This window comes from Parus major, chromosome 3 (genome assembly GCF_001522545.3).
Source record: "Parus major isolate Abel chromosome 3, Parus_major1.1, whole genome shotgun sequence".
NCBI lineage: Eukaryota > Metazoa > Chordata > Aves > Passeriformes > Paridae > Parus > Parus major.
Genome location: NC_031770.1, coordinates 1968657 through 1995558, shown reverse-complemented (window position 1 = coordinate 1995558; position 26902 = coordinate 1968657). Strand labels below are relative to the sequence as shown.

General features: G+C 45.1%; 1 long non-coding RNA gene across 1 annotated transcript; it reads right to left on the bottom strand.

Annotated features, from left to right (window-relative positions):
* Positions 1-4442: 4442 nt before the first annotated feature.
* Positions 4443-26723, bottom strand: LOC117244112. The gene is made up of 3 exons (XR_004496587.1): positions 26564-26723; positions 25369-25440; positions 4443-6294 (listed from the first exon to the last, which is right to left on the bottom strand). It is a non-coding gene; the product is annotated as an uncharacterized LOC117244112 (long non-coding RNA).
* Positions 26724-26902: the final 179 nt, after the last annotated feature.

The following is a 26902-nucleotide window of genomic DNA, read 5'->3' as shown; positions in this document are numbered from 1 at the left end:
TGCAGCACAGGGTCCATCCCCAGCACCAGGCTGTGCCAACTTCCAACCAACTTCCCCAGGAGCTCCGTGAGGAGGACTCAGGGCTACTGAGGCACAGATGTGAGTTTTAGAAACCCGAGCTTCATCCCAAGTCCAAAACCCCTGGCTCTTGTGGGTTTAGACCTCTGATGTCATCTTAATGCACTTCATGGTCTGGAAGCCTGCACAGAGTGCTGCAGTCGACTGAATGTCCCTCAGGCGGGATGTGCTTGGTCTTTGCTGGAAAGGGCCACACCTAAACATTCTTGTAAATCTTTCCTTGGGTTAACTTTGAGACAGGCTCAAGTATGGCAGTCAAGGCATGGGCAAAGCTGCACCAGACTCTCTCTAGTGGCAGATGTGCCAGAAAAGCTTTGGGTCAAAGACTGCAGCGTTCATCAGCTGCAGCAGTGCAAAACAGGCAAGGTCAGATCCCGTTTAGTAAACAGCAAATATTCTTGGAAAGGGGGAAGAGAAAAAGCTACCTCTTTATTCAGTGCTCAGTTTTACTTATGGGAACTCTTGAAAGAGCCATTTCTGCCCTTCTCTCATTCCCTCAGGATTATCTGCTGCCTTCCAGGACAGCCAAGGCACCCAGCATCAGTTTATACACCCTGCAGCATGAGTCAAGAGCTGCTTGTGCACTTACTTTCTTGTTCCTGTGAGGACATCCTGAGAGGACAAAACCCCAGCTATCCTCTTGAGTTTCTGATAAACCCTCCCAGCACTGCAGTAGCCATTGGCCATGCTGCCAAGGCCTTCTGGAGGTGAAATCCCAACAGACAAGCCTGAAGCCCAGAGAGAGAGACAGTCCTCCTGTCCAGGGTTGCCCTTCCTGCCAACTGTAGGAGCCTGTGCATTTCAGCAAGGTCTGGCCTTATTTTTTGAAGTGCAGCAGAAGAATCAGGACTATTGCTCACTTTGCCACTTCTCTTTAGCTCTCTGTAAGAGGCTTTCTAGAGGAAGAAATATCTGCTTTTAACAAAGGCAATTCTTTAAAAGAGCATTCCTCTGATTCATCGTTTTCATCCCTTGTGTGTTTACAGAACTCACACCACCCTTCAAATAATCCTTTTGCCACCAGATCCTGAGAGTCTCAATCAATATTCCACTCAGCCCCTCACACAACTACTTTTTCAAAGTGTAAACATCCAGAAAAGATTTTAGCTTAATGCCAGAACGGCTTGAACTTCTCTCTGGCCTGGACCAGCTGATTTCCAGTGGTAGCTGGAGGAGAGATCAGCTATCCCTGCTCTGAAATGAGGCTCACAGAGGTGCAACTCTCACTTAATCCGGCCTGCTTTTCATCACAGGTATTAAGGATTCATCTTCAAGCACTTATGCTCTTCTGTTTAATCTTCCCTTATCTCCTGAGTGGCCATCGAGCAGCCTCTTGGAATTAAGAGGGCTCAGTGCTAATAAGCTCAGGAACTGCTCTGGTTTGGAAATGCCATGGAAGACTCTCCTCAGGCTCTCCCAAAGCACCTCCTGGCATCACTTCCCATTGCAGTGCAACAGCCACAGATCCCCTGCTCCACACCCAGCCCATCAGACAAAGGCAGAGAACAAGCAAACCTCCAGAGGGTGCAAGTTATGAGTGCTGGTCCCACCATGGCTGCTGCCCTGGATGGCAGCCGGGGCTCACAGAGAGTGAAGGGGCTGAGTGCTCACCCAAAAGCCTCTGCCTTCAAAGGAACACGTGTGGGAGACACTGACTGATGCTTTTACCCTTCCCTTGTGGGGGCAAGCTGGGGTGGCTGGGGCTTTGCTGCACTGCAAAGTTCTTCTGCACTCACATGGGCTCGGGAGATTTCCTGCACACAAACCCTAGTCAAAGCAGGAAATCTCTTGTGCTGGTTTTGTGCCTGTTATTACAAGCTGCCTGTCTGGCAGCTTGAGCAGGAGATCCTTTCTGTATTACTAAAGCAATAAAGAGTTGGAAAGGAAAGATGAGAAAAAAGGACAATGTGGATTTTTGCAAGGGGAAAGGGCAGGAAGGCCCAGGAGAGTGTCAGCAAAGCCAGAGAGGGACATTTTGGCTATTTCCTCACTGTGCAGTTATCCCAGGCTGAGAGCCAGGTTTTATCCCATTCCTCACATCTGTCTGGACACTCTTTACTGTGGTTTGGAAGAGTCAGGTCTGAAACTCCTTTTGCTCAGGGAGGGAGAACTTCTTGCAGATTAATGCAGCTGAGTCAGGGAGGGTCACAAATCCTTCCCCAAGGAGACATCCATCCCTCCATCACTGTAACTGACCAAAACCAATTGTAGATCACAAACAAGCACAACATTTACCCCAAAAACTCTCAGACCCCAGAAAAAGTGAGGACATGTTAATTTAGGCAGGGTGTCAGTACATCCGCACTCTCACACAGGCTGCCTTCAGCAGTTTGATCAGAGCACAGCACACAAAACTGGAACAGAGCCCTACCCATAAGCAGTAAAATGTATTTATTCTTGGCTCATGTTTCCACAAACCCTAGCACAGGAGTTGGGTTTCATAGTGACAGCCATTCTGCACTTATTGCAAAAGAAACACCCTAAATAGATTTAAAACTCTCTACCTACAAATCAAAGGTGTGCCAAATGTGTGCAGAGCTGAGATTCCCAAGCAACACAGCCTTGTGCTCTTAGAAAGCCCTGTTACTCCCCCGAATATAAATGATAAAGACATCCTATAACATGGAAAGGAATGAAAAAATCCCTACACAACACTCAAAAAAACCCTTCTAGTGACTTACTGGCAGGCTCAAGAGATAAGAAACAGAAGATAAGTGAAGGCAAGCATCCCAAGAGCATTTCAAATACCAGTCCCAGTCTGGAAGAAGAAAATCTATTACTCTTCTCAAGAGAAGAAATCAGGCTCTCCATTGTCTCCAAGCACGGAAAAAAAGAACAATATCTCAAGACAGAGTTTGCACTTCTTGGGAGATAGATGGGAAAGATGTTTTGTCATTTTTTCGTTGAACTTTTCTCAGAAAAAATGTGATTTATTGGTAAAATAGCATTTTTTTTGTAGCATTTGTGCTCTGACCTGATACAGAAAAAGGATTTGTAGAGAAGATATGAGAGCAGAGAGTTTTTCAGAAGTGAACCCACATCATTTGACTGGGTGATACATCTCTGCAAAGATTGCAGGAATAACAAAAATGAACACACCCAAGGCTTTCTTCAGAGCCTTCCAAATGTAAAGGTCTTTAGATGTGGGCCATCTACCATAATGCCTTGGCAGAGCTATTCATATTCACACCAGTAAAAATACTGACAGTTCAGGAAAGCTCCGTTTTTTGCCTGTTAGTTACCTTATCCCAGGTATACTCTAGAAATACCCATACAGATTAAAATGTCTATACATTCAATTTGAATGATGGAAGTCACCCACTATAAATCAGCCTCATGTCCAGTTAAGGCCATGTATGCATCATCAATTTATTTAGAAGGAATGTGATTGTTCAATTTCCAACCCAACATCAGAACTTCCCAGAAGATGTTGTCCTTAACGTTCACCATTAGAATGCATAAACCACCTTTTCTTTCCCCTTTCCATGAAGGGATTAAAGTCATTTATTACTGGAACCTGTCCTCCTTCTCTACCAAACTGTTACCAGAGAGAACATTTCTACTAGGCTTAATTAAAACTCATGTTAATAAGATAAAGTGGAGTAAACTAAATATAGCCAGTATTTTATTGTAAGAAGAAAATCTTATATATTTATTATTTTGGCTATATGATGTATTTGTTCACTGTATGTTTAAAGTATTTAACATACACCAAAATGTCTGGTCAATAAATACAAATGTTAAATATATATATAATATGGATATGCTTAAATGTAAATTGCACATCAACATTTTCTACAGTACACTGCTTCCCTTATGGTAGGTAAGAAATTACTGATTTATGACATGTAAGAGCTCTGAGCTTGTAAAAGCTTATTTCTGATGTCCCAGAGCAGCCTGTGCTGAGCTCTGTCCAACCACTGACTTCCTTGCAGCACTCTGAAGGCAATTGACTCAGATTTATTTGATTCCCTTGAAATGCAAGGCCATACATGCACAGCAGATTATTAAAAATGCTGGCTGCTACCAAAAGCACAGCAAGATACACCTGCCTTGAGCAGGACATGCACAGAACCACCCCCTTCTCACAATTTGGTCACTTTTCACCACGAGGACAGCAAACACTGGCAGCTGCCAACCCCTGCCTGGGCTGCACCCATCCTGGCTCTGAAACCTGCACCTCCCAGTCTGCTTTCCCAGCTCACCCCCGTCTTCCCTCCCAGGCAGAGAAGCACTCATGACTTCTTTATTTGCATTTGTCCTCCTTGGGTTTCTAAGGCTCACTCTCTCCAACATCAAGATGCAGTTTCCCCTGCAGGAAAGGATAAAAAGTACAAAAACTTCATATTCAGCACAGACCTGCACAACCCCATGAGAGGCCAGGCCTACTCTAGAGCCCAGTCCATGCAGGAGAACATGGATTACATGATCTTTTTACCATTTTGCTGGTTTGGCATCACTACCCTTGAGATTTTAAAGTTCATTCCAACTTCATCACAGGACCAGTAGAACAGGCCACAGCAAAGACAGCCCTGTGTCCCCTGGCTGGAGGGACTGAATACATTTCAGGTATGTATCACACACTATGACAGAGGTGTATGGTCAAGAACATCTACTGTGGTTTATAGGACATAAAGGAGAAAATGTGCTGTAATAAATTGTAAAAGTTATGCCTTTTAGCATCTGGATGGCCACTTTAGAAATTTAAGACCTCACCTTTAAAAAGTGAAACAACTGAGCTATAATTCTTTTTTATTTCACTGTTTCACTTCCCCATCAAAGACTTGCACTCCACATACACCATCTTTTTTTTCAAAAGCTGTCAAGACTTGAAGAAATTTTCCCTTGAAGGAAAACACAGCTATTTCTTCCTACAACATTGTGTGTTTCAACCTGGACAGGGTTGTAGCAGTTCCATTTATGCAGATTGTATTTCAGGACAGTCCATCAAAGCAGGGAATGATTGTTTTATGTGAGAAAGGCTAATTCTCCTGAAAGGATCCCAGAAGGTAAATATTCCAGGAAGGACTCAGAGAGCTGCCTACACTGTAGGCTCACCTCCTGCACAGGCTGAAGCAGCTTCAGGGCTAAGCTTATCTACTTCAGCCTTCCCAAAAGTTGATTTCACGGTCAGAGAGTGTCTTGTTCAACCAAGTTCTGAGCACACGGTGCTTTGGTTCCAGGCCGGGGTTATTTTGCCATTTCTGCCCTTACATTTCCAGCTCTCCAGGCAGATCAGCACCTGAACCATGGACACCTTAAAGAAGCAAAGTCACATCTCTCCTGGACCATCCCCAGTGGTCACCATTTCTTCAACAGCCCATTTTTACTGCTGCTTGGGTGGAGATGTTTGTGCAAAACTCTGAAGTGCCTCCACTTCTATACAGAGCTTATACACAGACTTTTACTAATCCAAAACAAAACCAAAGTACGGGTCCTTCACTCTTCCTTTTTTTGGAAAAGTGGAACAACTTTGCAGCTCCTTGACCCCTGATGATGCAATGAAGGTTTCCCCTGCTTCACCCGGTTTAACCCCGGCAGAGTTTATTGTGCTGTCTATCACAGGTCCCTTTCTACGAGCCTGAAAACTCTCATGAAACACTGAGCAGGACTTATTTCTCCTGACTTTGGATTAATCCAAGGTCACACACACATCTTTTTAAGGGAATTGATACTTTTTAGGATCCCAGCGCTTTGGGTCCCATTTTGCCCTGGGTAATGGAAGCTTCCCAAGAGAGCGTGGGTTTAGGCAGTATTTTATGCTTCCCTAACCAATCAACACCCCATATAAAACACACGCTGAGGTCGCTCTCGCAGCTCCAAGGAGCCTCCCAGCATCGAAGCAGAGCTGCCGGGAACACTTGATCTTCCTTCGTGCCTTTGCCTGCAGAGAGGCCTCCCGTGGTGCCCTCAGCTGGAGGACAAAGCTGTGTCATTGCGGAGGGATGCAAACGAGCCGCTGATTACAGAGCACAATTAAGAGACATCGCGCCGGTCCCCGCAGGCTGGTGCATCTCAACCTTCCGTGCTCCAAAGGTCAGACGGAGCGAGCACAGTGGGAAGCTGGATCCCTGTCACAGGGAAGCTCATTGCAAGCGGGGTCTCGTCTTTTGGGGAAGGCACGTAGAAACATTTAGATTTAATTGCAAGCGGCAAACCAGAATGCCAACGAGATGACAGCAAGCTGGTCCTCTGCAAGCACATGAGCTTCAGTCACTAGCTCAAGCCAGAAAAAAAAAAAATAAAAAAAAAAATCAACATTATGAGCTTGGGAAGGTGATAAACTCCTGTGCAAGGATATAAGGATGTTCTTTAGCTGCAAGTGTGACTTGCATATATTCCTTGTCTTTGAGGGACTACACCAGGAGTCAGTGTGATGTGGCTTTCGCTTACACCACATATATAAGCACTTTTCTGCTGAGTTTCACAGCACTGGAGTTTGGAGAAGCAAAGCTCCATGTGAATTTTCACATCTCTGCAATTTAGGCATGTCCTTCCATATTTTAGATTCCCATCTGAAACAGAGGCTTACAAGATTACAGCCCTCTGTGAGCAAACCCAAAGGGAATAACAGCAAACACAGTGTGAACACACAGCCCAAGTCCTTCCCCATCCCACCTGCACATCCCTGCTCCGAGCTGGTACCACAGGGATAAAGGCAGGCTGATGTTACGGACCTCATGGGCTAAGGTTTGTCTCTGTAAATAAAACCGCTGCTATTTTTTCTTTGAACAACCTTTAGCAGCTTGATCCTGCCTCTGGGAATGATATTTCCTTTACAGGAACACAGTTGAAGGATAATTCACACAGATCCACTAAGAGCCGAGGAAAGCTTCCAGAGAGAGCAGACCCTGAGCCTGCCCCAGGAGGTGAGTGCCACTCGCTTTGATCTGCAAACCCTCACAATTTTACTCCATTTCTGAAAACTTCAAAAATTCGAAGTTCCTGTGAACTTCAAATGCCAGGATGCAACCTTGCTAAATTTGTTGTATGTGGACTATTCAAGGCATAAACTTGTGAATAAAATTTCTCTTTTTCCCTATGTCTTTGAGGGATTTGCTGGAATGTCTGCTGATATTTGGGGCAGCTGTTGCCAGAGGCTCATAACTGCAGAGTAACCCCCAAACCAAACTAGAAGTGCTGGGTTTGCACAGTCTGATCACAGAGAGACAGACTTGACACTCTTAAAAAATATTTCTGCTCAGACTCTCCCTTCTGTCTCAGAGGAATTAAATATTTTCCAATGAGGCTGAATTTCCCTTTCTGTGATGCCTTCACTATAGAGGCACCATTCTCTCAGGCTCCAGAGACAAAAGATTTAAAAAAAAAATAAAAAATCTTTCATGTCTAATTTCAGTTTAACTTCTGTTATGACTCCCTGTCTCTGGCTCTATACCAGGATTTCCTCTGCCTTCTGAAGCAAGAGTAAACTCAAGTACTAAACAAAAACTTCTATTTAAAAAGAAAACAATTGAACTTTTCATATATAAATCTACACATTTGTTCTAGAAATTTAAACTTGATTTATCATCTCTAACAGCTCTATCAAAAAAAACCCATGCTGAATAAAACTGAGGACTTTTCCCCTTTTTGCTGACAACAAATTCAAAACAAGAGACAACTGTGCACAGACAATGTGTGAGTCATGGCAGATGAAGAGTTAATATAGAAAACCTGATTTCCTGATCATTTTCTGTGCCTGAGTTCTCTTGTTTCAATATCTATATTGTGCTATGATTTCAGAGAGATCACAAAGCCCTTGCAGACACCGGTCCCTGTGTCACAGGGACACCCCATGCCCCCAACAGCACAGAGAGTGTTACAAAGTCAACCCTCAGATCTAACAGGGAGAGGAGAGGACACAAAACAAAAAGGGAGACAATTCAGATGGAAAAGATAAGCTGAGGACACAGCACAGCCTTGATCTGTAGCTGATCTCATGCCCTCAGCACTGCTGGAAGCTCTGGCTGGAGCACAGCAGACTCACATAGACCAGTCCCAGTTTCATTTACTCAGAAATGAAAGGCACTGCTGGCAGAGGCTTCACACACAGCCAAGAGCTCAGGAGCAAGTTAAAGCCAGCTGAGGTACCTCAGGTGGCAGACACAGCCCCTTACACACACTCAGATCTGGAGGCTGAGCTGCTTCCAGCCATGGCAAGAGCTCTCCATGCCTTGCCAGGGATTTGGGCACAAAAACAGCAGAGCAGGGAGGGAAGGTTCTGCTAAAGTGGCCAGTGAGATCTGCAGCCACCATCAGACCCTGCAGCTGCAGTGCTGCTAAGTCTGTGAAAGGAGGTATGAAATCTTACCCCATTAGCTCATTCTGAAAGCTGCAAATACCACTGTTTGTGCACAAATCATCACAATATACTCCTGCTATATTTTTTTCTGTTTTTAAATAATCTTTCATGTACCTAGGATCAGAAGTACACAGAGACAAGTTTAAAATACTGGAGCAGAAGACTGGAGAAACTTGTCCTCTTTGTTCTTGCCAGAACAATGTTCCAAATTCCCCAGGAAACACAATGCCTTATAAAGCATAAGCTCTATTTTCAAATGAGCTTAAAATCCCACCAGGGCTCACCAGGCACACATATGCTCCCAGACACAGAGCCACAGAATACCAGCAGAAACTCCTCAAAGATTTCCAGCATCATTTTTCCTCATGGCATTGTATGCAAAGCCCACAGCCCATTTCTGACAGCACCTGTGCAGGTGTGGAACCCCATTCTCACACTCTCATCCACAACATGGCAATGCTGGCTTAAAATCCAGCAGAATCCACAGGACAACAGCCCAACCTGTTCACCTGCAGAGCACAAAGCCTGGTGTTCCATAGTCACCTTTTCGGTTTAGGGGACAACAATCCAGAGCCAAGGCCCCAGCAGTAAGGGCATTGCAGGTGCTGAAGATGGAGATATGGCATTAAAAAAAGGAGTAACTTTTGGCTGTATAATTATAAACTGCATCATTATGCATGTGCACGACCAAAGGAGAGGACAAACTGAGGTCACCCAGGGAACTTTGATGCTGGCATTTCTTCACCTCCAAGTGTCTGACTTTGCAGCTTTAATAATATTCTTATCATGAAGGGGTTTTGTTTAATTTATATATAGATTATGGGTTGCTGTCTACTGGCAGACACCCCACAGTATTGGCTGGATGCAGTTTAAACAGCAAACCTTCCCTCTGCTGGAAACACCTGTTTTAGCCAGAAGATCATTTCATTGCAGGTGTTACACTCTGAATGAAATAGGAAGCTATTTTGATTCTGTGATCTGCCCAGGGATGACAGCATCCTTTAATGTACCCATCAAAAGTTACTAAATTGATCATATGGAATGGGGAATGGCGCATATGACCTTTATTTTAAATTACCATCACAGACTTTTAATGGGTTTCCCAAAAGTTATTGTTATTAATATGAATATTACAGGAATAAAATCAGCCCCTTACAGTCAGTTAGCACAGTGCTTAAACAAAGCTGATATCTGCATACAGCCTGCTGAGGTATCAAGAACTCAGTTGTTCCTAAAGGAAGACTTAGATGGAGACAAATCCATTGCCTGGTTGAGATAAGGGTAAAGATGTAATCAATGGTTTTAACCAGGACAGAATTTGAGAGCGTGTCCCGTGGTTAAACAGGCAGGAGCTGGTCTCCTGCAGGTGCCATGCCTGGCTGGTGTGTGCTGGGTGCTGCCTGTGAGGTGCAGGACACACTGAACCTGCAGCTGTGACCCTGAGCTCCTGCAGCCACACACCAGAATTGGTGTCACATTTACAGCTGAAGCTCGCCAGCAACACAAGGGAACAAATTCCCAAGCCACCGTGGACTGTGGTTTTTTGAAGATGTCCTCTCTAAATTTTAATTTCTAAATCAGGTGTGAATAAACTGTTTGGTCATCCAGAAAGAAGAACAAAATCTCAGTCACATCCAACTCTATTAGTTTGCTGTTCATCTTTCTTTGGTGCTTCCCCCCACTCGGATCACCGTTCCAGTGCGTCTCACATCTGCTGTGCATATTTAATTTTTCAGTCACTACCAGAAAAACTGCAGTAGTGGGTCTGGGAAAGGTGCAATGCACACAGCAGGGATCAGCAGCTCCCTAAGGATGTCCCCTTGCAGAATGTCCAGTCCCTGGTCCAAGGCCCAGCCCCAAGTTCCACAAGTATTTGTGCTTTGGCCTTTTGTGGGAAGAAAGGGGTGAGTTTTGATGGTGTGCAGAATTTTTTTGTAACAGCCTCCCACTTCTCATGGTCCCCGTGAAGAGTTATCAGAGCCCTGAGTGCCCTCTGAGGGGCCACTACTCCCCTTTACTCCATTTAATGTGCTAAATGCCACCTTGTGAGCTACGGTACCAATTACAGAAATCAATGTAGAACTAAGTTACTAAGCATGTGAAATTGGCTACAAATAGCAAAGGCATTCTTCCAGGGAAGATTCACATTTTTTTCTATCATGCCATAGTTTTCAGCTATTATTGTCATTTCTTAAGTATAATTATATATAGTTGATGCTAAACTGAGTTTACAACCTGTTGTAACTCCATGCTGTCATCTATTTTTCTGCCCCAGCAAGCCTAACTGCCAATAATAGGAAAAATCCACCCCATTTACAAAGAGAAAATCATTATACTTAATTCTACACATATAGCAACTCAAATACCATAAATTTTAACTCTGGGCATTGCAAAAGGCACTTAGCTCTGTACTATGCTGCCTCTGCTGATTCAGGATATGCAATAACTGCACAGTACAAGTCACTAAAGACTCCAAAAGCTACTGGAAATGGAGCATGTCTGGACCTGCGGAGCACCATGCCAATACTGTGTTATCCAGCTTTTCACCTGGCAGCTGGCCAAACCCAATAAAACTAATTAGCATGAGATGTTTTTTTACAAATGGAAAGGCTGCAGTTAGAGACAGTCCAAGTGCTGGGCTCTGTGCAAATAGCAAATGGCACTGCCAGTTACTTTTCTGGTGGAGAAAAGGGCAATTTGCTCACTCCAACAGAGGAAGCCACAGTTGTTCTCTGGATCTGCTGCTCCTGGGAGACAGCAGCAGAGAGGACCTATCACTGCTATGATAAAGATGATTCCCTTGCTGTGCTGTATTGAAATACTTGCAGATCCCATTTCATTATATGCAATTTTTAGTTGCTTTTTGCAGATCATAATTTTTTCACACATCCTTCAATCTGCCACTGCTACAGAGTTCCATCCAGTCAGGTCCAACATGCAGACACAATTTCCTGTTACAGAGAATCCCACAGACTCCTTCAACCCACACCAACGTGGAAGCTTTCTGAAAATCCTCTACTCCCTGCCAGAGCTTTCGGATTTCACACCAGAGAAGATCCTATGGCTCATGGTCTCACTGCCACTTGTTTTTGGCATGTGGCAGGAGGTCACTAGCCTGACACAGAGCTCCTGGCACAGAGCAGAAGCACAAAAAAAGCTGCTAAAGCAGTTCTGGTACCCCCAGCTGCCACACCCAGAACTGGCTGCTACCAGTACCACAGCACATCCCAGTCTCGTATCTAGGATTCTGTTGGCACTGAAAAAGCACTGTTGATATTTACCCTGATCCTCTGAAAAATTAGTGGGAAATGAAAAACCAACAAACAAGCATCTTTGCTCAAGATGGCAAAAACAGGAAGATTATTTGATCAGGAGAATAAATCTGTCTCCTTCATAGGCAGTGATATTTGGGATGGTACTGAGCAGTGATTTTCAGTTCCAGAAATTGTCTTTCTGGTCTGTGCCTGAATCCATCCACATGTTCCTGAACCTCCTCGCTTTGAGCTGTTCCACAGTTCCCCACACATATCCATAGCCTATGGCTTTTGGGCAGAACACATTTGCTGCTGGAAGGTTTGGTGCACAGAGTCCATCAAGTTCTTGAAATTATTGGAGAATATTTACTGGCAGGTGCCAGTGGAAGGCAGTTTCCCACTCCTTTTCCTTTAGCTGCTGCTCCCATCCTAATGGATCCTTCCCAGAGCCCTCCTGGGAATCCATCAGACTGATCTCTTGCCAAGACCAGCCCAGGAAACAGTGGCTGATAAAAGGCAAGAGGCATCACACCAAGTAAATGGCTCATTAATGACAATGTTTAGCACAAGACAGACACCAAAGGTCCTTCTGGAATGAGGGGATCTGTGTCTGACAATGGCTGCAGGAAGGGCAAAAATAGCACAGTGTAAGGAAGGACACACAGCAAGGCTCCCAGGGATGCTTCTGCCCAAGAAGGACTCTTTCCCTGGGAGCCTATACAAGCCATTCTTTGTCTCATCTGCTGCCCCATTTCCTCTGCTCTGTGCAGGTCACAAGAAGTCAGCTGAGAATGTGCAGGTACAATGGAGCACCACTTTCAATCCCCAACCTCCAAAGTAAGGCAGGCACCACGCTGCCATGGACACCTTCAGAGCAGGGCACTCAGACCAGGATCTGCCACTTCTGGGAAGTTTCAAGGGTATTCCCTTCCTCCCAAAGGAGGCTGCCTGAGCAGATGACTGCACCATTTTGGAGCACTTTTCCCACTGCTGCGGGCACCTCTGCAGGCTGTGAGCTCTTAGTCCAGAACTTCCACCAAAGTCAAATGCATTTTGAAACACAGTGACTCTGCAGCCTTGGCCGAGGATTTCAGCTGCATTCCCCAAGCGTTATGCTCACCATGCTAAAAAGCACCTGCAAATCAGTTCTTTCTGATATTTACTTTGTAAAATTAAAGTACAGGGAGGGAAAAAAAATAGAAATCAGTATCTTTCTGCTACTCCCTAGTTTGCATAAGCAGTCAATGGTAAATGTCAAATGCCAGCAGTGCATTAGTAAAGGATCACACTGAAAAATTCTGTCTTCAAGGCCAGAGCCCAAACCCCAAAACTTCTCTATAGTTTTACACACAACATTCTACATCAGGAGCATGTACACTAATGCCTAATTTAGCCATCACAACTCCAGGAGTGTGGGAGTCAGGGAGACTCCAACAGCACATATGCAGAGGGTTCTCTCTAAGCTGAATTTTAGGAAGTGCTCCCCTGCTTCAGACAGCTCTGCCCAGGTTCAAAGGAAGGAACATGGAATATTGTGAGATCTGAGCTCATTAGAGGAGCAGGTGGGGATGTCTGCAGCTGAATAAGCAGGTTGCTTTGGGAATAACATGAAACAGATGTCCTGTCTTTGCACTCCCTGAACATTTTCTGCAAATAAATTGCAAGTTCAGGGTTTAAGGCTGAGTCTGTCATTTATCTCTTTAGCAACTCCTCTTCTGTTTTCTTCTGCCTGTTTTCTTTCAGGGTAGAAAATCTCTTCTGTAATAAGAAGACTTTAGAAGCTAGAGAGCAAAATCTGCTTTTTGATTGAGCAAGGGAAATGAAGGACTCCCTGCTAGATTAGTTTACTAATAATTTCAAGCAGAGAATACTGGGAGATGCTCTGCACATGGTCTAAGACAGACACATGTAAACAACATCAAAGCTCACTGAAGAAGAACTATCAACTAGGCTTTATTAAGGGCTTTTTTCCTTCAAGATATTTCCCCAAAAATGTTTATTGCTCAGGCTGGGGGGGAGGAAGTTGCGTTTTTACATATATTAAGTATAGCCTGCAAACTGTTATTGCAGCACAGCACTGCATTTACTCATATCAAATGTCTGAAAGAGATGAGGGACACTGGTTCTGACCCCATACCCAAGTCCTGGGAAATAGTCAGTCTGGGCTAGAACCATATTTTCCAAGAAATTACTTAAATTTCTTTAAGCACACGTTAAAGAGCCTTGATTCCCCTTCATTCAGGCACATTTTGCTTTGAAAGAGCAAAGCACACAGCATTGCACACACAGCAATGTCCTGGGCTGGCTGTTTAGAGACACCCCCAGCCTCGACCAGAACATAGCTATTGATCATCACTAAGTCCCGATCCCTTCCCACCTGGAAGATATCATTGAGATCCATTCAGGTTTGGCAGCTAGCCCCATTGGTCAAGACCCATATTTAACATATTTAAAAACATTACACAGATAATGTGCAAGGGACTAAAACAGGCAACAAACTTCAAACTCTTACTAGCACAAAAAATAGGACTTACAGGTCTACTGCCTTACCCCACAGCAATGTGTCTCTTCTGTCTGTGCTGCTGGAATAAACTTTCCTGCATGCAGCTCTCTTAACCAGGTGCCTAACTCAAAACCGTGCAAAAGAAACTTCCAAAAACCTGCACAGAGGATTAGCTCAAGTCTCAACACAAAGAGGCAGTAATTCACCCACTCCATCAGTACTACCAGAAGCTAATGTAAAATAAATTCCATGGGAGTTTCCAAAAATGTCAGATGACAATAATACCTTAGTGAGGCAGAGCATATTTTATGCATCCTGTTCATTAGCTGAAAAGCCTGTCTGCATGACTGTTTTTTCTCATTTGAATTAATCACACTGTATATTAAGAAGAGACCTGCTGAGCTCTTTAATACATAAAGTATTTAAAAGATGTTATTAAAAAAGTTATTTTGGAATATTGCAATTACACATCTATGTGTACACTTGCATTTATTGCTTCTCTTCCTGTTGAGAAAGAGAGACAAGCATTTCCACAGCCAGAGCTTTGGAGCCATGATTGTTTACAGGGAAGTAACAGTATTGCAGAATTATCCTTGTGAAAGGCTACACATCTTCCAACACAGGTTTGGCACAAGTAGATTTGTCAAAATATTTCATACTAAGTTTATAGAGTACCTCAACTTTGTTCTACACCCCAGTTCCAAACCCAGAAAATCCAAGCTCAGCCTCGTCCATCAGTAGTGCCAACAACCTCCAACTGATGCTGTGCATGGAAGCTCCTCTATGTGCAGCATCTCAGTTAGCCTGGAGCCTTAAGTAATTTAAAAAGCCCTTTGCGAGGCAACAAACCCATCTGTCCACCAATGTACATCCCTTTAAGTACCTAAAAGGAACTTCAACTTTTTTGGCTTTGGCCTTTACAGGCAGACAATTTTTCTAGCTTGGGATTCTCTTCCAACTGATACAGTAAGTGCAGCCACTGCCAGTTTATCCCCATTTACTCTGGCATCAGGCAGCTCTTCTACCTTCCTGATTCTCACCCTTAAACTACTTATAGGCAACAGCCTAAAACATCCAGCCAGCCCCTAAAATGAGGCTTGGGCACTGATTTTTTTATGTACAAGATGAGCATAATTTCTGCATGTGGGGCTATCACCCTGCTACCACGATTAAAAACAGAATAGCCACAGCCCTAACAAATCTCATGAAATTTGTGAATCACAACAGCAAACAGGTCTCACTCAGACCCCTGTGGACAGCGTTGGTAAAGGTTGACACAAGGGCAGCAGTTCCAAGGGCTCAATGGATCAAGTGGCATCCCCAGCAGAATTTTTCTTCATTCACTATCAGAGCATTTTTAGAGTCACCACATAACCCTGCCCACCCTTCCCCACAGGGATAAGGGTATCAAGTCATTCATCAGCAGAATATTGTCACATTTTACAATATCGCCCTAAAGTACACCAGCTCTCAACGGGACAGCGCTGGAGGTTATTGATTTTGAACCACTGACACAGCAGACAGCATCCCCCCAGCAGGAGAGATGCCCAAGGTCAACTGCCTTCTTAAAATACACATTTGGCTACAGGAGTTTCATTAAGTTCAATAAACCATCAGGTATTGACTGGCAGCACTATTTATAAATAATCAGCCTGTGCAGTGCTGACCCCTTTTTTATTTAATGAAATTTGCTTCCTCTTGTCAGTGTCAGGTATTTTGAGTCGGCAAAACATTGTGACCTCTCCTACTCTAAAAATGAAACTGTGTATGAAGACTGTCATAAAAGCCCAACACCAGCTCCCGGAAATAGCATGTATCTATTTAGGCAACATAAACAAGATGTCAAGTCTTTAGGAGCGTGAGCTGTTGAAGCAAGCACCAAACCCTCCCTAGACATTTGCACACCACAGACAGGGAGTGAGGGAGTTCTTTCATTCAGCCTTCATTAAATAAATAACATATTATGCATGAGCAAAATTTCTGTTATTGCAGCAATAACAACAACTTATCCTGAATGAAGACATCCAGGAATTAAAGAGCTTGCTCTTTCTGCATTTCCTATGGGGAAAGAATTCCCCAAAGGCAGGATTTCTTGTAGAGGAGCTATGATGTCCCACAGCACTGGGGGCCCAGCCAGGTCAGGGCTGGGACTCAGCAAAGCCTCTCTTCTCAGAGCTCCAGTGCAGGACCAGCATCCTGCTGTGCTCAAGCCCCCACACTCCCTTGGTTCAGCATTGCTTCCTCCTCCTTAGCCCAGAACTGGCAGGAGCTTTACCCACCACAGGCTGGCCAAATCTCATTTTGAGTTAATGGTCCTTTATTTCCCAATGGAATTTCCTTACTCCTATTCTTTGTACCACAGTGGCAGAAGTAGGGATCCCTTTTCCTCTTCCCGAGGTAGTTTGTTCACCTGACCTTTAAATTCTCCTGCACCATCCACAAGGCAGGTAGGGGTGGGGAATCACACAAAAAAACCCAGGAAACATAAGCTCATCCCTTCAGGCCATTCTATATTTAGCGGTTCCCTGGTGTGCTGCTATGTTTCTAATTGCTGTTGTCAGAACAGATGCAGGAGAGGGAGCTGCTGTTTTACAGAAGAACATCCCTTCCTACCCAGGTGTGAAGTGCGGGACGTCACCCGACCCGGAGCAGGCTCTGCCAGGGTCAAACACAACACCCAGACTCTTCCTTCCCCAAGTCCCAGCCTTGCTGTACTCACACTGAAAACCGCCTGGGATTGTTTCACGCACATCCCCGCTCTCACAGCAAGGGGCGCACTCCTGGTGTGTGTGTGTGTGTGTGTGTGTGTGTACACACCGATAGCCACTACACTGCATGGGGACACTGATTTGCGAGCGAGCAGCGTTCCGTGACACCGCACTGTAACGTATAGGGGGGATGGAGAGATAAGGAGTTATTACAAGGCAGGATAAAAGTCCTTCAGTTGATCTGTATCGATTTGATTTTTGCCATACATCATCCCATCCCGCTGCTGGGCAGGAGGGGGCACGGCTCAGCCGAGCCTGCAGAGTCCGGCGTGTACCCGTGGAGCGGAGGGAAAGCCGCCGGCATCCTTGAGTGGTTACAAATTACAGACCTCTCACCAGGGGACCGGGCTGGAGCCAGGATCCAGTTTTTAGAGTGCCAAAGGCAAGTACAGCTAAATTACACTGTCAGCTGCTTTGCCAAACAGCTGCTGTGGCAGACACAGACTCCAGCAGGGCCGTGCCCGGAGCCACCGAGCACATCCACCCACAGCGCCCCAGGCACGGAGGGGCCAGACTGCTCCCTGGCTGCCTCACTTGGCCCAGCTTCAGCCCTGTCCAACAGCCGAAATCCCCTCGGGGGACAAGAGGTGCACAGGGGAGTGCTGAGGGAGGGCTCCCGCACCTGCACACTCAGCAGCCACAGTGCTGCCTTTGGAGCTCCCTTTCTTTCCAGCCCGGCTGACCCAGGAGCAACTGGGTGAGACCGAACAGCTCCCACCCCTCCCTGCTGGCCGGAAAGCAGCAGATTATTGGAAAGCAGGAATTCTTCTCAACCTTGTTAGCGTTTACCAAGAGTCATTTCAACCCTAACATTATAGGTGTTTAATAGGGCCATACTGAAAGTCTTTGAACCTTGCAATCAATACAGCTGAGCCGCTGCACAAAATTTACCATTGATCTGTGTTTCCCTACATTAAACATGTTGGTTTTACAAGCTTTGAAGATAGGCTCACTTAAAAATTGTTTAACAACCTGTGGCTGCATCATCAGCTCTAAATGGCCATGCAGCACAGGCTTCAGGCTAAGCCACTGGTCAGCGATTTCTTGCCCTACTTGGCACACGTTGTTAGTCACTTGGAGACCACACAATCCTCAGGTGGACTAAGCCATACAGATTTGCAGCAGTAATAACGTGCACACCCAGCAAATTAATCATTAAATCCGCTTTCTGGCTTCTCTTCCTTGATTCACTGAGTTTAGAGTGAAACACAAAACCTTGATTCCTGCTACACCAGGATGGCTGAGAGAATCTATCAAGCCCTTCGTCCACAGGCAACGCTCTGCATGGCATAAATTATGAGGGTTGATGGCAAACCATCACTCTGCTACCACTACTAACACACAGTGTTACTTTTCTAGACAAGTGTAATATTTTAGTGAAAATGGGTTTATGTACTAGTATTTCCTCATTTCTATGGCCTTGCCTCCCCAGCCTCTACATTTTCACTTCCACAGCCAACAGCTAGTAATGGAGAAAAATATTGTACATTCATTACAGAGGAAAACAAAAAACAATTCCACATCCATTATTCCCTTATGCTCTGGTTAAAGGTTACGCTTTCCTCTTCATTCCAGTCACCTGCAATTTATTAAGCCCTTTGCCAGGGTAAAATTGATGGCAATTATTGGAGTAGGTAAAAATCTATTTGCACAAACAGCTGATATACAGCACAAACCACCAGATAAAAACCAGCATTCTTGAAAATTAAAACACACACACACATATATATATATCTTTAAAGCATATCAGTAGGGAGGAAATTTGTCACCTACCATGTGCAGACAGCCTGGGGCCTCCTTGTTCCTCCTGCCATCCGGGAGCTGCTCCTGGAAGTGCTGCTCAGGTCCTTTGGAAATGGCTGCTCGTGGTTGCTGTGCCAGTCCTGCACCGCACCCGCTGCACTGCTCCCCTTCAGAGGAGAGCTCATGTTCGGCAGTGGGAGGTTCAGAGAATCAGGCCACATTTACAGCCCAAAATAAAGCAGCTCCCCCATTCACCAGGCAAATTATTGGATGTGGCAAAAGCACAGAAAACATTTTTGTACTGGTGCTCTGCGTGACAGACCAAAATCTCCTGGATGCCACTACGGAGGTGTTACACTTCAGCAATTGCTCATTCCCTGCCAACAAACGGGAAACCTCTTTTGGTTGCCAGGAGGGAGACACACACACACACACACACACACAAACGTTGAGGTTTGGAGGTCTGCACTGCCCAGAATGATCAAAACCACCTCTGCAACACGTCCCAGGGAGGTTCACAGCACCCACAACAGCAAAGGCACTCAGAGAATTCTCCTTTGTGCATTATTTCTCTCCCTCATCCACGGCTTTGCTTTGGGCCATACCGACAGCAGAGGCTGAGAAATGGAATGCTGGACTTGGAGCAAAAGTATCGCACAAGGCAATGTTTATTGTCACTGTCTGCAGGAGAAATGCCGTTTCTCTGACACACTGACATTCCTACACAAAACAAACACTCCTACGGGATAAAAGGAGTGGGGAGCTGCTCCAGCCACAGCCCAGCATGACTCCACAAGGCCCAGCAGCCTCTGCCAACTTGCCTGGCACAGCCACAAAACCAACTCCAGACCCAAGGCAGGAAAGGAGAAGAACTGAAATCAGCTCTCAGCCATGAAGTTTTACTCCTCTGAGCATCGACAAAACCCAGATGGTCTTTTCTCTGAGTGAAGACCATTTTGCACCTGGAAAACTCCAGTTGGGAAGAGAAACCAGAAGGCAAAGGGAATCTGCTCACGCAAGCACTTTGCTTTGCAAGCAGAGCTGTACCCCTCTAATCAGCAGCAAATGTTCCTGTGCACAGCAGGAATATGTACAAACCAAACCTGTCTCTCAAGGAGATAAAGGCATTCCTTCATGTCAATAAATGTTTCGCATCGATGTAAATAAACCCAAACAGACACCTGTTGGAAGGTTTAAAATTGAGGGAAAATGTGTTTTTAAGAATGGCGTTAATGAGGCTGTTAGGGATCTACACAATCTTTCTTTTCTGAAATTATTTGAGGGACTAGGGCTGAAGTCAGCAGCAGATTGGAGAGACCTTCCCTCAGGAGCAGAGCTCAAACAGCAGGATTTTTCTGTGCAGTGTTCCCAAGCAAAGACCACCAAGCATTCCCAGGTGCCTTCCGGTAGTACCACAGCAAATAAAACCACATACCAACATAAACACCATGCTAAGACCAAATAACATAAGCCTGCTTTTCAGGCCCAGGCTCCACAAACCCAGAGTAAACCCCGTACACAGTTTCCCCTCTCTACCAACTTGCAAGGCGAAATTGATTTTTAAACCTTTTTAATTTGCGACAATTTCCACATAATTTATCCACTCCTCAGGAAATCACAACAGACACACCAAAACAAGAATAGAAAATGCATCATTTTGAGGTAATTTTCCAGTAATTTATACCCATGAAATCCCAGTTAACAGGGTCTGTGAAGCAGCAATACAAGCATGAAGGGATTTGGGCCTTTTTTTAAGTGAATGTCTGGTAAACCAGCATTAGTTTTCTGGTAGGTTGGAATATTGTACAGATCACTCAAGTAATTGAAAACAGAATAAAAACTTGGGTTTGTGTGCAGTTATAATTCAGCACTGCAGTCATTTTTGCTGCCTTTTAGACATCTTTATGTATTTGAAAAGAATGAAAACTCACAGGACACATCTGAGAGTTACTTTGGTTACACAGCTCTCTTCTAATACTATCCCTTAATTTATATAATTTCAGCTCCTGTTGTTCAGGCCACTGGAATGCTGAGGCTAGTAAGACATGAAATAGCAACTAGAAATGTGGTTAATAGGCAGTTTAGCCCAAAACCTTTTTGGGAGCATATTTAATTACTCCTAGAGAAGAAGAAAACAGTCTGCCTTATATTGCCTTCCCAGCCAAGCAAATAGCACAGGGTAATTAGACTAAACATCTTTCCCTCTTGCAATTGTTCTGATTTATGGACTGTTTGTATATTTTCTATGATGATAGAAAACTAAAATGCAGCAAATATGACTTAAAACACGTTTTTTATAACATGCATTCAGAAAGTTTTCCTCAGAGTGTGACATGAACAGCTCCCGAGTTACCCACAGGCACAGGTGGAGGCACAAATTATTTATGTAGATTCCATCCAGCCTAAGAAAAGTTCTCTCCCTCTATGACACAAAGGACTAGAAATCTCCAAATTCCATTTTTTTTTCTTTTTCCCCCCTCTAGACTCTCCCAAATCAGTATTTTCTGTATTTACAGCAAGTACCTGTGCTGGGGGTGAAGCCTGGTCCTGGCGACGCTGTGAGGGGAGAGTGGGGCCATGAGGGAAGATGGCGGAGATGGGGCTGTGAGGGAACAACGGAACTGAGGAGACAGAGAGAGGAGTTGTGAGGGGAGAATGGGGCCGTGAGGGAAAATGGCAGGGATGGGGCTGTGAAGACAGAGAAGGGAGTTGTGAGGGGAGAATGGGGCCATGAGGGGAAAAAAGGGAGCTGTGAGGAAAGAGAAAGAGAGGATTTATGAGGGGAGAGAGAGGGGAGTTGTGAGGGGAGATGGCGGAGACAGGTGTGTGAGGGGAGAGAGTTGTGAGGGAAGAATGGGGCCACGAGGGAAAATGGCAGAGATGGGGCTGTGAGGGAAAAATGGAGCTGTGAGGAGAAAGAGAAGAGTTGTGAGGGGAAATGGGAGCGAGAGGGGAGCTGAGGAGAGAATGAGGCCTTGAGGGGAAAATGGGCTGTGAGGAGACAAGGGGTAGTTATGAGGGGAGCTGTGAGGGGAGACACAGGGGAGTTGTGAGGGAAGATGGCAGAGATGGAGCTGTGAGGGGAGAGAGAGGAGTTATGAGGGGAATTGTGAGGGAAGATGGTGTCATGAGGGGGGAACGAGGAGTTGTGAGGGGGAGATGGGGCTGTGAGGGGAGTTGTGAGGGAAGATGGTGCCGTGAGGGGGAAAGAGGAGTTGTGAGGGGAGAGAGAGCTGTGAGGGGAGATGAGGCTCCGAGGGGCCGTGAGGAAGCACGAAGGGCTCCGAGGGGCTCTGAGGGGGGTGCTGCTCCCGCCATCCCGGCTGCATCATGTGAAAAACGCCACTGTAACAACCAGCCCCAGGGAGCTGAGGGGACAGAAACACCCTAAAAAACCCTGCCCCGGTCCCTGCAAGTGGATCCTGGGACAAAGCAGGACCAAAGCCCTCGGTGCCTTCCTCAATTAGGCGAGGACATTTCCGACTGAGACCTCAGCAGCGATTCATTAATCGAGATCCAAGATAAAACCTTATCAGCGCTAGTCTGGGCACTAATCACTGGCTGCCTCTTCTCTCCATTGTTCCTTTTCCCTGCTCAAGTAGGGATGTTAGCAGGGGAAAGTCAAGCCCACTGTCACTTGGAACTATCCTCTGAGAAAAAAGAAGGCAGCTTCAAAAGAGCCGAGGGAAGCAGCTGGGAAAGCCTCAAGCTGTCTATTCTTCATTTATTTGTATTTTTTTAACCAACCGCTCCTTTTTACACCTGAAAATGTCCCCAAAGTGCCTTTAGAGCAGCATGTTTATTGCTCTCTGCTGGCACATACCTGCCTTCCCATCCAGCTCAGTTTTCCATCAGTGCTCACAGAAACATTTTCCTGGACACAGTGAAGTTATTACTTAACATAAGCACATAAGGATTATGGATGCTCTGTATGGATATTCCTGCAGTTTCCATTCTGTCAACTTCTTCCCTGCCTCTTTGGCTTTGTTTGTCCATGGTTACAAACATGGATAAGTTGCTCCAAGACAATCCACACGTACAGGAACAGGTTTTAGTTTAGAAAATTAAAATCTCCAGTCCATGTTTAGCAGCATAAAGTGAGATTACCCAAGTAGCACATCCAACCCCCAAAATACTCAGTGCAAAACTCTGAGATCTCTAGTGAGAAGCCAAAGAGATGCTGCAAAACAGCCACAACAGGCTTAAAAATAAAAACCAAAAGGAAGTGTGAAAATTATGCCAAAAAGCCAAGGAAAAAAACCCCACACTGTTTTAACATCAGAACATACAAGAATGCTCATAAGGAAGGCTTTAAAATTATTTTCATCATTTGTTGTGATTGAAGAAAAGGCCTTATTCATGACATCACTCATCTTGCACCTAATTGCATGCACATGTTGGGGCTCCAGCCTGAAGCAATGGCTAATTCTCCAATTATTTCACAGGATTAGAACTGCTTTTTTTCCCACCCCCAGGAAATGTAGTGTTATTGTGAAGCCCATCAAGACATGCTATTTCATAATTAACACTAAATAAAAAGTGAATTCTCTCCTTTGTCTAAATAGTTTGCTTTGGCTCAGCTAGGAGCAGTAATTAGCAGGACAGCCTCCCTGAACACATTTGATCTGCTACAGGGTTTCCTGCTGTGGATCAGAGGAACAAACCTGATTTCACACAATCCATGGGGTTTAGGTTGGCTGGATGTGCTGTAATTAAAACGATCTTATCTTTTTTTTTTTTTTCCCCCAAGGGCTTTGTTTATCTGCTTGTGCTTTCTCACAGAGAGGCATGTATGTACCTAATTTAGCAGTGCTGTTGATTTACACTTCTGCTCTTTACCAGCTCCCTTTGTAGCATTCACCGTTTGTAGTTTGGTGCAGAAACTGGGACCTGTTGTCACTGGTGTTATAGGTCTGTTTTATTAGCAGGAGTAGAGGAACAGTTCCCATGGAAACATTTCCATGTTTCATGGTGTGCTTTTCCTGGGATTCTCAAGGTTGGGTAGGGTGGGCTCTGGGCCTTCCTAAATGGGAGCATGCAGCAGCTTGGACTTCCCCTTCAGCAGGGGGAGGAAAATACTGTATTTTTAGATTGTGTATTTCCTCTCTTATTAAGGCTAATGCCTGTGAAAACAGAGCACCTCAATAGCCCCACACCATTGATTGATGCTCAGGCCAACTCCCACTGATCTGACAACAAACCGGATCCTATTTGGAAATGCCACCTCCAAACCCAGGAAAACGTTTTCCTTTCACCCTGACCTTTACACATCAGCATTTAATAGAGCTCAGCACACTGGCCAGAGCCAGGATGGCCCTGTATCACCCCAGGGACTTTCCAAGCTTCCTGAAAAAAATGCCCCAAATGCACCATCAAACCTCCTGCTCCACAGTGGAGGTGTTCAGACCTGGGAGCACCATTGCTATCAGGCCAACCCCAGCCCCTGGCATTTACCAAGAATGATGATAAAAACAAAAATGAAATCACCTGATAAAGAATTAAAACACCTCTCTCTCAGTGTGTGCCACACACAGGTGAGCTCACTGCAAATAGATTGTCCCACCTAAACACAGCACGAGATTCACCTGCAGCAGCCTGGCAGGCCAGGTCCCCATCCCTCTTCCCTTTGTCCTCTTCCTTTCCAGAAGCTGGCAATGGGCTCCTAGCGTTATTTTTTAACTTTACTTTTTTTTATCTGCAGACTTAACAAATATTTTCTTAAATCTTCTTCAACTTATACACAGTAATGGGGGGAAAAAAAAAATCCAAAGAAACTTCAAACTTCAGAGCCACAGCCAGTGCTTTGAAGAGATCACTGTAACAAGTTCTTATTCAAGAGAAGAGTAATTAGCATGTTCTAACAAACACATTCAAATATAATTTTGAATTCAAAATAATTCAGTGTTAGAATTTTGGTAGTTCTTTCTGAACAAGGTGTTTAGGAAGCTGTTTCAGACAGAAGCATGTGATGCAGTCCCTGGGGTCCTCCCCACAAGCTGGAGAGCCACTAATTCTTGGACTAGGCTGGAGCTCCCCAGAGCCTGATTCCAGCAAAGCCCTCATATCAATATATCACAGGACACTGTGGCTTCACTTATTTCTCATCATCCCCATCGATATTTCTCATTTTTTTAATTACTCACACAGAACTGTCTGATCTTTCTTACTAAAGAAAGATTCAAGTAAGTTTTGGGTCTCTGGTCTGTTATCTTAAGCTTTTAAAACACACTCATATTTTTATTTCTGTAAGAGTATTCAAAAGTTCATTTTCCTTCACACTACCATCTCTGTGTTGCTTGATCCTCACCAATCCCACATAGTCTTGCTAAGCCTTCCCCTCCTCTGACCTGCCACCCATTGAAAATCTCAACCATGCCATGCTATTTCTGGGATTAAAAAAACAAACAGGAGGAGTCTGGAGCCACCAAGCAGGAGGGGAAGGAGCTTTTTCCTTAAGAAAAGAATAATTCCAAGCAAAATTATTTGCTCATTCCTCCTTTGGCAGTTCCCCTTCACTCCTGGTATTGCACACATCAGTCCTGAGCTGCCAGCTCTGGCAAACACCACGTCACAATCCACTCCTGGGCCCAACTGCACGTGCTAGAGAGCACCATGACCACAAAGCAGCCTAGAAAATCCCTGTTTGCTGCTTGATTAATTAATACAGAGCCTCTGTTTACTCCTTCCAGGCAGAGCTGCTATCCAGTCAGCTGTTCTTACCTTGGGATCTTGGATGACCAGAGTTGCAGTTTGGTGCTGCTTTGGGGACACTCATGGCTGGTTCACCTGAGCCTGGAAAACACAAGTGTGGAGATGGAGATCTTGGTATTCCATACCCAGCAGCTGCATTTGCTGGCCCATTCTGCTCAAAATGAAAGACAGTCTCATCAAGACTTTTTTCCACTTAAAAGTGGAAGGGGGAAAAAAAAGGCTCCGGCATTTTCTTCTGCATCAAAGTGGTGAGATCAGTATAAAGAATTCAAACCACCCTGGGACTTATTTCAAAAACACTTGGGGAATTAAACAAACCAGTGCTGGTACTTGTTGGGGAGGCAACACAGAGAGCCTGGGGGGAATTTGGTGTTTGAGAGGTTTGGGTAGCACAAAGGAGTGCAGGGCCAGGCACTGTCCCCAGGCCACAGAAGCTGTTTGGGCTGGCTCTGATCAAAACATTAAAAAGGGCACTCTGGCTTCATGCCACGTTCATAAACATGTCCATCAACTGCAGCCTTTGGGGAACAGGCTCTGCTGAAACCACTCACTTGCTGAAAACAAAGTGCCATTCTTTACCTTCTAACCCTTCAGCAAAGCAGCTTTTCTGCAGTACAGAAGGTAAAATCCACTCCATACATCCACTACACAAGTGCTATTTAAAATTCACTCACACAGTGAATTTATAGCTCATTCAGATCCTGGGAAAGGCTCCGTAACAACACGTGCAAATCTCCAACCAAAGCAGAACTCTGCTAAAAGTAACTGCACAAAGAGTCCACAAGGCTTGGCACAGTCACATTCCACTGAAAAACAGCTTAACCACAGGGGCAGGGAGCATGACAGAGGAGCTGAAGGTCCCCAAGCACTACAGAAATTTTTATTCATTAGCACAGAAGCATTTCAGCAGGCTACAGACCCTCCCAAGAGCACTGACCCCCTTCTCCACACTGCCTGCTTTCTCCTCTTAGGAAGGTGCATTTTAAAGAGTTCCCATGGGATTTATTAGCTTAAAGATATTTATTGTACTAAGTATCTCTTTTCTCCAGAAAATTTAGTGGAAGTTCTGTGCTCTGCAGCAAGAGGCAGCCCCGTCCCCCAGCCCACACAAGCCCACCCCGGGGCAGGGATGTGGTGACACACACGGCCACCAACACACTGTAGGACACTGCCAGCCTCCCTCAGCCCCACCAGCACCCCTTACCTGAACAAGAAGATTCCAGAAGCTCCACGTTCTCCTGTCCTCACCTCAAGACTGCTCTGTGAGGAGGGCAGGAAGAAAGAACCAGCACAGATCACGGCACAGCTGAGGAATAAACGATTTGCACCTGGTCACAACCCCCTGCACAATTACCCACAGCTATTCCTCGTTTAGAAGAAAACAGAGAAGCGACTTCATGTTGCTGGGAGTTTTTAAAGACACCTGGCAAGGAAATGAAGAAAAATGCACAGCGTGCAGCTAATTTCTCAGGCAAGCAGGAAACATTTCCAAGGGCTCGTGCCTGTAAGCCCAAGCAGCTCAGAGCTTCAGTCAGTAAAGGAG